Here is a 12,300-nt window from a genome sequence, read left to right on the forward strand (position 1 = left end):
TATACACCACTTCTTTATCCATTCATCTGTTGACAGACATCTAAGTTCTTTCCATGGTTTAGCTATTGTGGACATTGCTGCTATAAACATTTGGGTGCATGTGCCCCTTTGGATCATTACATTTGTATCTCTAGGATTAATACCCAGTAATGCAATTGCTGTGCACTACTGTGCACATTTTCAACTTTTTGAGGAACCTCCATACTGTTTTCCAGAGTGGTTGTACCAGCTTGCATTCCCACCAACAGTGTAGGAGAATTTCCCTTTCTCCGCATCCTCGCCAGCATTTGTCATTTCCTGACTTGTTAATTTTAGCCATTCTGACTGGTGTCAGGTGGTGTCTCATAGTGGTTTTGATTTGTATTTCCCTGATGCCGAGTGATGTGGAGCATTTTTTCATGTGTCTGTTGGCCATCTGGATGTCTTCTTTGCAGAAATGTCTGTTCATGTCCTCTGCCCGTTTCTTGATTGGATTATTTGTTCTTTGGGTGTTGAGTTTGGTAAGCTCCTTATAGATTTCGGATACTAGCCCTTTATCTGATATGTCCTTTGCAAATATCTTCTCCCATTCTGTCAGTTGTCTTTTAGTTTTTAGTTTTTTAGTCTTTTTAGTTTTGTTCACTGTTTCCTTTGCTCTGCAAAAGATTTTGATCTTGATGAAATCCCAATAGTTCACTTTTGCCCTTGCTTCCCTTGCCTTTGGCAATGTTCCTAAGAAGAAGCTGCTGCAGCTGAGGTCAAAGAGGTTGCTTCCTGTGTTCTCCTCAAAGATTTTGATGGATTTCTTTCTCACATTGAGGTCCTTCATCCATTTTGAGTCTATTTTCATGTGTGCTGTAAGGAAATGGTCCAATTTCATTTTTCTGCATGTGGCTGTCCAATTTTCCCAACACCATTTGTTGTCTATTTTGCATTGGACATTCTTTCCTTCTTTGTCAAAGAATAGTTAACCACAGAGTTGAGAGTCTATTTCTGGGCTGTCTATTTTGTTCCAATGATCTATATGTCTGTTTTTGTGCCAGTACCATACTGTCTTGATGATGACAGCTTTGTAATAGAGCTTGAAGTCTGGAATTGTGATTCCACTAACTTTGGCTTTCTTTCTTTTCTTTTCTTTTCTTTCCTTTTCTTTCTTTCTTTCTTTTTTTTTCAATATTCCTTTGCGATTCGAGGTCTTTTCTGGTTCATATAAATTGTAGAATTATTTGTTCAATTTCTTTGAAAAAAAATGGATGGGATTTTGATAGGGATTGCATTAAATGTGTAGATTGTTGTAGGTAGCATAGACATTTTTCACATTTTTTCTTCCAATCCAGGGGCATGGAACATTTTTCCATTTCTTTATGTTTTCCTCAGTTTCTTTCAGGAGTACTTTATAGTTTTCTGAGTATAGATTCTTGCCTCTTTGGTTAGGTTTATTCCTAGGTATCTTATGGCTTTGGGTGCAATTGTAAGTGGGATTGACTCCTTAATTTCTCTTTCTTCTGTCTTGTTTTTGGTGTAAAGAAATGCAACCAAATTCTGTGCATTGATTTTATATCCTGACACTTTACTGAATCCCTGTACAAGTTTTAGCAGTTTTGGAGTAGAATCTTTTAGGTTTTCCACATATAGTATGATATCATCTGCAAAGAGTGATAGTTTGACTTCTTTTTTGCTGATTTGGATGCCATTAATTTCTTTTTGTTGTCTGATTGCTGAGACTAGGACTTCTAGTACTATGTTGAATAGCAGTGGTGATAATGGACATCCCTGCTGTGTTCATGACCTTAGTGGAAAAGCTCTCAGTTTTTCTTCATTGAGAATGATATTTGCGGTGGTTTTTTCATAGATGGCTTTGATAATATTGAGGTATGTTCCCTCTATCACTCCACTTTGAAGAGTTTTGATCAGGAAGGGATGCTGTACTTTGTCAAATGCTCTTTCAGCATCTCTTGAGAGTATCATATGGTTCTTGTTCTTTCTCTTATTAATGTATCACATTGATTGATTTGCAGATGTTGAACCAAACTTGCAGCCCTGGAATAAATAAATCCCACTTGGTCATGGTGAATAACCCTTTTAATGTACTGTTGGATCCTATTGCCTAGTATTTTGGTGGGAATTTTCACATCTGTGTTCATCAAGAATATTGGTCTGTAATTCTCTTTTTTGATGGGATCCTTGTCTGGTTTTGGGATCAAGGTGATGCTGGCCTCATAAAATGAGTTTGGAAGTTTTCCTTCCATTTCTATTTTTTGGAACAGTTTTAGGAGAATAGGAATTAATTCTTCTTTAAATGTTTGGTAGAATTCCCCTGGGAGGGCATCTGGCCTTGGGCTTTTGTTTGTTTGGAGGTTTTTTGATGACTATTTCAATCTCCTTACTGGTTATGGGTCTGTTCAGGCTTTCTATTTCTTCCTGGTTCTGTTGTGGTCATTTATATGTCTCTAGGAATGCATCCATTTCTTCCAGATTGTCAAATTTGTTGATGTAGAGTTGCTCATAGTATGTTCGTATAACTGTCTGTATTTCTTTGGTGTTAGTTGTGATCTCTCCTCTTTCATTCATGATTTTATTTATTTGGGTCCTTTCTCTTTTCTTTTTGATAAGTCTGGCCAGGGGTTTATCAATCTTATTAATTCTTTCAAAGAACCAGCTTCTAGTTTCATTAATTTGTTCTATTGTTTTTTGTTTTGTTTTGTTTTGTTTGGCTTCTACTTCCTTGATTTCTGTTCTGTTCTTTATGATTTCTCTTCTCCTGCTAGGTTTAGGTTTTCTTTGTTGTTCTTTCTCCAGCTCCTTTAGATGTAGGAGTAGGTTGTGTATTTGAGACCTTTCTTGTTTCTTGAGAAAGGCTTGTACTGCTATATATTTTCTTCTCAGGACTGCCTTTGCTGTGTCCAACAGATTTTGAATCATTGTGTCTTCATTATTTTTTGTTTCCATGATTTTTTTTCAATTCTTCTTTAATTTCCAGGTTGACACACTCATTCTTTAGAAGGATGCTGTTTAGTTTCCATGTATTTGGGTTCTTTCCAAATTTCCTCTTGTGATTGAGTTCTAGCTTCAGAGCAGTGTGGTCTGAAAATGTGCAGGGAATGATCCCAATCTTTGATACTGGTTGAGACCTGATTTATGGCCCAGGATGTGATCTATTCTAGAGAATGTTCCAAATGCACTAGAGAAGAATGTGTATTCTGTTGCTTTGGGATGGAATGTTCTGAATATATCTGGGATGTCCATCTGGTTCAGTGTGTCATTTAAGGCCTTTATTTCCTGGTTGATCTTTTGCTTGGATGATCTGTCCATTTCAGTGAGGGGAGTGTTAAAGTCCCCTACTGTTATTGTATTATTGTTGATGTGTTTCTTTGATTTTGTTATTAATTGGTTTATATAGTTGGCTGCTCCCATGTTAGGGGCATAGATATTTAAAACTGTTAGATCTTCTTGTTGGACAGACCCTTTGAGTATGATATAGTGGCCTTCCTCATCTCTTATTATAGTCTTTGGCTTAAAATCTAATGGATCTGCCATAAGGATTGCCACCCCAGCTTTTTTTGGATGTCCATTAGCATGGAAAATTGTTTTCCACCCCCTCACTTTAAATCTGGAGGTGTCTTCAGGTCTAAAATGAGTTTCTCACAGGCAGCATATTGATGGGTTTTGTTTTTTTATCCATTCTGACACCCTGTGTCTTTTGATTGGGGCATTTATCCCATTTACATTCAGGGTAACTATTGGGAGATATGAATTTAGTGTGATTGTATTGCTTATAAGGTGACTGTTACTGTATATTGTCTCTGAACCTTTCTGATCTACTACTTTTAGGGTCTCTCTTTGCTTAGAAGACCTTCAATATTTCCTGTAGGGCTGGTTTGGTGTTTGCAAATTCTTTCAGTTTTTGTTTGACCTGGAAGCTTTTTATCTCTCCTATTTTCAGTGGTAGCCTAGCTGGATATAGTACTCTTGGTTGCATGTTTTTCTCGTTTAGTGCTCTGAATATATCATGCCAGTTCTTTCTGGCCTGCCCGGTCTCTGTGGATAAGTCTGCTGCCAATCTAATATTTTCACCATTGTATATTACAGACTTCTTTTCCCGCACTGCTTTCAGGATTTTCTCTTTGTCACTAAGACTTGTAAATTTTACTATTATGTGCCAGGGTGTGGACCTATTCTTAATGATTTTGGGGGGGTTCTCTGCACCTCCTGGATTTTGATGCTTTGTTTCCTTTGCCATATTAGGGAAATTCTGTACAATAATTCTCTCTAATATACCTTCTGCTCCCCCTCTCTCTTCTTCTGGAATCCCAATTATTCTAATATTGTTTCATCTTATGGTGTCACTTATCTCTAAAATTCTCCAATCTTGGTCCAGTTTGTTTTTCTTTTACTCAGCTTCTTTATTCTCTGTCATTTGGTCTATGTCACTAATTCTTTCTTCTGCCTCATTTATCCTAGCAATAAGAGCCTCCATTTTTTATTGCACCTCATTCATTTTTTTTATTTCAACTTGGTTAAATTTTAGTTTTTTTATTTCTCCAGAAAGGGGTTTTATCTCTCCAGAGAGGGTTTCTCTAATATCTTCCATGCCTTCTTTGAGCCCGTCTAGAACCTTGGGAATTATCATTCTGAACTCTAGATCTGACATATTACCAATGTCCATATTGATTAGGTCCCCAGCCTTCGGTACTGCCTTTTTTTTTTTTTTTTTTTTTTTTTTGTAGTGAGTTTTTCTGCCTTGTCATTTTGTCCAGATAAAAAGATATGAAGGAGCAAATAAAATAATGAAAGGGTGGCAAAGACCCCAGGAAAATGTGCTTTAACCAAATCAGAAGAGACCCCAAATTGTGGGTGGATAAAGGGAATAAAACAAAGTTCAGAAAAAAAAATAGAATAAGAAAACAAATAAAAAGTATAAAAAAGAAAAATATATATATATACATATGTATGTGTGTGTGTGTGTATATATATATATATATATATATATATATATATATATTAGACTGGTGATTAGAACATGGTCACCCACTTAATTTTGGGAGTATTTTGGTCTCTTAGAAGAAACTACCTCCCAAAATTTTGAAGAATGAAAAACATATATAAGGGTAAACAGAATAAAGGGATGGAATATGCCTATATAGATGAAAAACATTTTTTTTTATTATTTCTAAAAACAGAGTTGATAAAGTAAGTTGGTTGGGAGAATAAAGAAAAAGAAAGTGGAGGGAATTTGCTCGGGCTGGAGACTAGAACAAGCCCGGAGCTAGATTTAGGGTATATTTTGATTTATTAGAAGAAGTTGTACCCCCAATTTTTTAGAAGCAAAATCTCTATGTGTATACAAGAAATAAAGTTAAATACAATGAAGGATAAAATATGACTATAATAATTATGGTTCAAAAAAGATTATTATTCTTTGAAAGGTATTATTAAGATTAACTAGTTAAAAAACATTAAAAGAGGAAAGGATAAAAGTTAAAAATAATCTAGTAGAAGAAAAAAAATTAAATTAAAAAAAATTAATTACCTGCAAGACTAAAGAATCATGGGGAGAAAGCCATGAATTCCATGCTTTGCTTTCCCCTCCTCTGGAATTCTGCTATTCTCCTTGCTAAATGAACTTGGTCTTGGCTGGATTTCTTGTTGATCTTCTGGGGGAGGGGCCTGTTGTAGTGATTCTCAAGTGTCTGTGCCCGAGGCGGAACTGTACCGCCCTTACCAGGGGCCAGGCTATGTAATGTGCTTGGGTTCGCTTTCAGGAGCTTTTGTTCCCTGAACGCTTTCCATAGTGTGCCCTCAGAAAAAAGCGTTCAATCACTCCCGTCTCCCTGACTTCTGGCCGAGCTTGGAGAAAAGTGCTCAATCGCTCCCATCTCCCTGGCCTCTGGCCGCACTCTGAGCTCACCCAGCCTGTGTCCAAGTGTCTCTGTCTCTGGCACACAGTTCCGCCTGGAGTCTCTAAACCCTACAGATCCCTGAGCTCCCCCAGGGGTGTCTCCCTGGATCTTGTGGGGACCTCACTCACAGGGTGACCTGAGTGAGTGACCTGAGCAGTGACCTGTGCCACAGATTATAGTTCAAGGTAACCCCAAGTTGAGAGCTCACTCCTTGGTTCTGTCCCTAGCTGGCTTCCCTTCTTTTATTACCTGTGAGCTCTGTGACACTCAGACACCCCCGATTCTTCTGTGACCCCGCGGGACCTGGGACATGCTGACCCTGTGTGGGCTTCGCCCTGGTTTAGCCTCTGGAGCAATGTCCCTCAGTGGAGCAGACTTTTAAAAGTCCTGATTTTGTGCTCCATTGTTCTGCCGCTTGCTGAGAGCTGACATACCCCCTGCAGTCTATCTTCCCATCCCTTTGGATTCACTTCTCCACCATTCCTACCTTTCAGAAAGTAGTCTTTTTTTCTGTTTCTTGAATTGTTGCTCCTCTTCTCTTTGATCTACTGTTGGATTTGGTAGGTGTTCGCAATGGTTTGATAAGCTATCTAGCTGATCTCCGGCTACCTGATGTCATCTCAGCCTGCTACTTCTCTACCATCTTGACTCCTCCGCCAGCCAGAGCAAGGTCAGAGGTGGCCATCTGGAGAAACTGCAAAGCTTCATTGACCTTTGGATGTTTGACAGACTCCTCCACGCCTGGGTTTCGTGCAGAGAAGGAGAAACAGAGGACAAGAGGAGAAATGGAGTCATGAGCCTCTCAAAGGTGCTGCAGCAGGGACCTCAAGGAGAACCTGTCCCTGGAATGGGGAAGGTGAACCCCAGCTGACCCCCAAAAGCAGGAAAGGAACTGATCAGAAACTAACACAATCTGTACTTTCAATGCCAACCTGGTCAAAATCCCTCTGGAATTTTTCAAAGTGCTGGAACAAACAATTCTAAAATTTGTTTGGAACCAGAAGAGACCGTGAATTGCTACGGAAATTTTAAAAAAGAAAAACAAAGCCGGGGGCACCACATTGCCTGATTTTAAGCTTTACTATAAAGCTGTGATAACCAAGACAGCATGGTACTGGCACAAAAACAGACACATGGACCCGTTGAACATAGTAGAGAGTCCAGATATGGACCCACAACTCTATGTTCAAATAATCCTCAACAAAGCAGGAAAAAATATCGAGTGGAAGAAAGTCTCTTCAATAAATGGTGCTGGGAAAATTGGACAGCTATGTATAGAAGAATGAAGTTTGTCCATTCTTTCACACCATACACAAAAAAATAAAGTTGAAATGGAAAAAAGACCTCAATGTGAGGCAGGAATCTACCAAAATCCTTTAGGAGAACATAGGCAGTAACCTCTTCAACACTGACCACAGCAACTTCTTTCAAGACATGTCTCCAAAGCCAAAGGAAATAAAAGTGAAAATGAACTTTTTGGACTTCATCAAGATCAAAAGCTTCTGTGCAGCAAAGGAAACAGTCAAAAAAACAGAGAGGCAACCCACAGAATGGGAGAAGATATTCGCAAATGACACTACAGACAAAAGGCTGATATCCAAGATCTATAAAGGACTCCTCAAACTCAACACCCAAAAACAGATAATCATGTCAAAAAATGGGAAGAAGACACAAGCAGACACTTCTCCAAAGAACACAAATGGCTAACAGAAACATGAAGAAATGTTCATCATCATTAGTCATCAGGGAAACTCAAATAAAGAAACACACAGATGCTACTTTATGCCAATTAGAATGGCCCAAATTAATAAGACAGGAAACAAGTTTTGGAGAGGATGTGGAGAAAGGGGTGCCCTCTTACACTGTTGGTGAGAATGCAAATAGGAGCATCCATTTTTGAAAACAGTGTGTAGTTTCCTTAAGAAATTTAAAATACAGCTTCCCTATGACCCTGAAATTGCACTACTGTGTATTTACCCAAATATATAGATGTCTGTACCCCAATGTTCATAGTAGCATTGGCCACAGATGCCAAATTGTGGAAAGAGCCAAAATGCCCCTCAATAGAGGAATGGATAAAGAAGAAGTAGTGTGTGTGTGTGTATACACACACACACACACACACACACACACTGAAATATTCCACCTCCATCAAAAAGCATGAATACCCAACTTTCGTATCAACATGGACAGGACTGGAGGAGATTATGCTGAGTGAAATAATTTAAGGAGAGAAAGTCAATTATTATATGGTTTCACTTACTTGTGGAGCACAAGGAATAACATGGAGTACTTTAGGAAAAGGAAAGGAAAAGTGAATTGGGGTAAATTGGTGGAGGGGGAAGACAAAGCATGAGACACTGTGGTCTCTGAGAAACAAACTGAAGGTTTTGAAGAGTAGGGGGTGGAGGGATGGGTAAGTCTGGTGGTGGGTATTAAGGAGGGCACATATATTTCATGGAGCACTGGGTGTCAATGAATCTTGAAATTTAAAAAAAAATTTTTAAATAAATATAAAAGCATCCTTGACCCTTCTTCTTCTGGTAAAGAGAAGTTGGAATCATCCCTGGTGACAAAAGAAATCTGATGGGATTGAGTGGTGCAAGGGAGGCTGTGAAGGTATTGATTGGCAGGAAGCCAAGTGAGAGAGTGGCTATCATTCTGGCATGGTTGAGATATTGTTTATGTTGAATAAACAATAAATTAATTGTACAAATAAGTAAATATGTTGAGGTAATACGGTTCTACTGTGGAGAGGGACTATTAAACATGGGACTATGCATACATACATAAATACATATACAGTTACATATACATAAGTACATTGAGATAATTATACTAATAGTCATATTTTTTACATATGTATACTGGATGATTCTGGAGGTGTAGCCAAAAAAAAAAAAAAAAAATCAAATTGAAATTTAATCTGGAGCATCAACTTGTTCCAAAAGCAAGGAGCAAAGACTGTTCAAAAAATGATTGGGATGTGTTAAGATGATACAGAAGCCAACTAAAGGTGACCCCTAATGACAAAATTTGCATAATTTGAGCATTCAGAAATACATTACATGAAACAGGAATTCATGAATCCATATGAAAGCAAATAAGTAGATGAATGAGTATAAATGGGAAATAAGGGAAACTTGTTTCTTTTAGTAAACTACCACTAATAAATTCAGAAGAAATATAGTAAATCCTCAATGGCAAACAACAGAGTGGTGATTGACTCACGCAGAAGTCATCAATGAATTCTCAAGTTGGATATTTGACAAAGGTCATAGTACTTACAATGCCTCTCGGTATCTTCTCACATTGTGTTGGGTTGATTGTAATGGAAAAAATGATAACTTATGATGGAGATATTCAGCAGACACTAACATCATGAGAATAAATGACCTGAGTCTGGAAATATGGGATGGATATTGGTTGAGAGCCACAATTTTTCAAACTGTAAAAATAGGAGGGATATGGAAAAACTGAAACTATAGCCTGAAGAGACTTGAAGAGACATTGCAATTAAATGCAGCACCCTTTCTTGGATAGGATCCTGGACCATAAAAGAAAAGAGATATTATTGGGTGAGATTTGAATGCCATTTTTTGATTATTAGTAGTTGTGGTTTTAGCATTGATTCCCAGCTTTGGTGGCTCGTATAATGTGTATCTAGCCAATGTTCTTTTCCTTGGCAGATTCACACTGCAGTATCTAGGAATCATGCAGTATCAAGTTTGTATTTTTCTCACAAATGTTTCCTAAACAGGAATATCTGAAGGAGAAAATGAAGTAAAAAACTGGCAGTGATAAAATAAACTATTAAGAATTATTTTAAAATTAAAAATGTTAACTATAAGAAAAAAGCAAAACAGAGGAAAGCACTTTGATAAATTTCATTTGTCAATTATATTTCGGATAACTGAAAATATATTCCACTTGCAATTTAGAAGTACAATTCTTGAGTTCTCAATGATAAATATATTTGAAAAATGACATCACCAGGCTATAAACTTCAAAGTTAACATGAATAATTATTCTAAGATTAAAGTAATATGAATGCAGAAGATCAAAGACATAGCAAAATCACACACAATTATTCTTTTATTTTTCAAATGCATTTGTTTTGCTTAGATATACAAGTAAATGCACTTAATTTGGCTTTTCCTAGATGGTCTATCAACTCTACTTACTAATAGTCAAATAAAAATGAATTTTATGTTAATAATGAGGATGCAGGTGGATGCTTTGGAAATGCAGGTGTTCGAATTGAACAGCTAAATGTCTGCGACATCTGGCTAAGCCTCTGTGGAACCTGTCAATTCTCTTTCCAGCTGGAATCACAGTGGAATGTGTAATTACTATAACACTTTCAGCAAGAGACAGACATGTCCCTGCAAACATCAGTCATACAACTGGAAATTCCCAGAGAGTCTGAGTCAGTGCCCTTCTAAAAGGAAAGTATTAAGAAACTGATAGAAATATCTATGTTTTCCTTGTATTAAAAAGAAAGACTTGTCTATAGATTATAAAATTCAGTTCTTTCTAACAGAGGTGTTCCCAAAAATCATGCATTTTTACCTTCTATCAAATCCATTTTCCTTCTTTTTAATGCATAAATATTATAATATCATAAGATCATCTGCCATAACTAAGTCCCAATAGTAAATTATGACCCATAATTATCCACACCACTGAATATTTTCTTCTTAAACATGAATCCGACTGAATGGCTTTACAAGAAATATATTGCCAAATGGTGACAGCTTTAGACTAGTGGGAAGGTATTCCCAGTTGCTTCCAAATAAATCATAAAATTTTTTTTATTGTACTGATGAATATAGATGAGCCTTTCTTAATGGCATTAGATTAATGATTTAAACAAACTATTACTGAATGTTCAATCTTATCTCTATCATCTACAATGTAGATGATAATAGCATATATTTTATAGCATTGTGAGGATAAATGAGTTAAGACACAGATAATAAGTTCTAAATATGTTAGCTGCTATTGTTAATATTATTTTAGATGCTGTTGATCTAGAGATAAAATACATATCTTTCTCCTTAGGGAATTTACATAAGATTCAGAGAGTGAGTTATCTATGAGTTTGCATCAAAATATATTTAATTACTGCTCAACTCCAAGTACGATTCATTAGATATGTCAGAACTATTGAGGACTTTCTACTTCCTAAATTCAACATGTTGCTGAAAATAGTAGATGACTAGTTTATAGTGCTGACTTGAGCAAAATAAAGATTTTGTCTTAACAAGTTACCACTAAATTCTCTAAAGTAATAGTACAGGTGGAAGAGAAGAAAAATAAGAAATCTTAGAAAAGAACAAAAGAAAGCAAGGCATATATATAAATGGTTAGCTGTGAGTAGAAGGCTCCAGAATAAAATAAAGTTACTAAAAATGATTGCTAGATAAATTGAATAGCATAACTTGCAAAAATGGAAAAGACTTGAAAAATTCACTTTAAGCAATCCTGAAGGGCCTACTTTCTGTTTGAGTATTTATCTTGTCATCACATATTGTGAGTTTTGGTAAATTTGATAAGCATCTTTATTGTATTTCCACTCAGGTCATTGATCAAGCTGTTCAACAAAGCAAACAGAGAACAAAGTCATGTATTATGACATGAGGGTGTGTTCATTAACCAACCTCTGTAGATTATAGTAATTCAGCAACTGAAATGAATGAGCTGTAGATTTGTCTAACCCACAATATTCCCTTGCTCATTTTGGTTACTAACACTTATTCACTAATGTATTAACATCTCTTTGGAGTTGTTCATTGGTGAAAAGTTTCAAACCAGAGAAATTTATGAGAAAGCGTAACCCAGAATGTTTTCAAGAGAAAACATCTGAGTTGGCACACTCATTAATCCTAAGAAGAGCTACTGTTGTTATAAAAATCTTTATTGAGTGCTTACTATACTTGCTTGTAAGGGGTATTATGCATTGCAACCAATGATAAGACCACTGGCCTAGAATGATTTACTGTAATATCCATTAGATATTATTTACATGTCACAATAATTCTCCAGTGTTTTCAAGGGAGAGAATTACCTCCTTGACTGTCTTCACTCATTCAAAAATAGATGTAAAGACAAGGGAAGAAAAAGAATGTCTATTAACTTTCTATTTTGGTTCTACAAATGCAAACATCATTTAGAACTATTATTTCACATAATGTTAGTAAATAATTGAATAAGATATTAGTATTCCTAGTCAAGAGATAACCAAATAGAATCAGAATGACTAAATGACTTTTATAAGGTAACATAGTTCATAGATGGCAACTTTGGTATCAAAGCTCAGTCTTTATGAATTATAAGCTATGTTGTTTACATTATGCTATTTCCCCAAATTTTAATTGCAGACTTAGGGAAGTGCTAATCATTGTTGAATGTATAATGG

The sequence above is a fragment of the Mustela erminea genome, chromosome 2, assembly GCF_009829155.1.
Source record: "Mustela erminea isolate mMusErm1 chromosome 2, mMusErm1.Pri, whole genome shotgun sequence".
NCBI classification, from domain to species: Eukaryota; Metazoa; Chordata; class Mammalia; order Carnivora; family Mustelidae; genus Mustela; species Mustela erminea.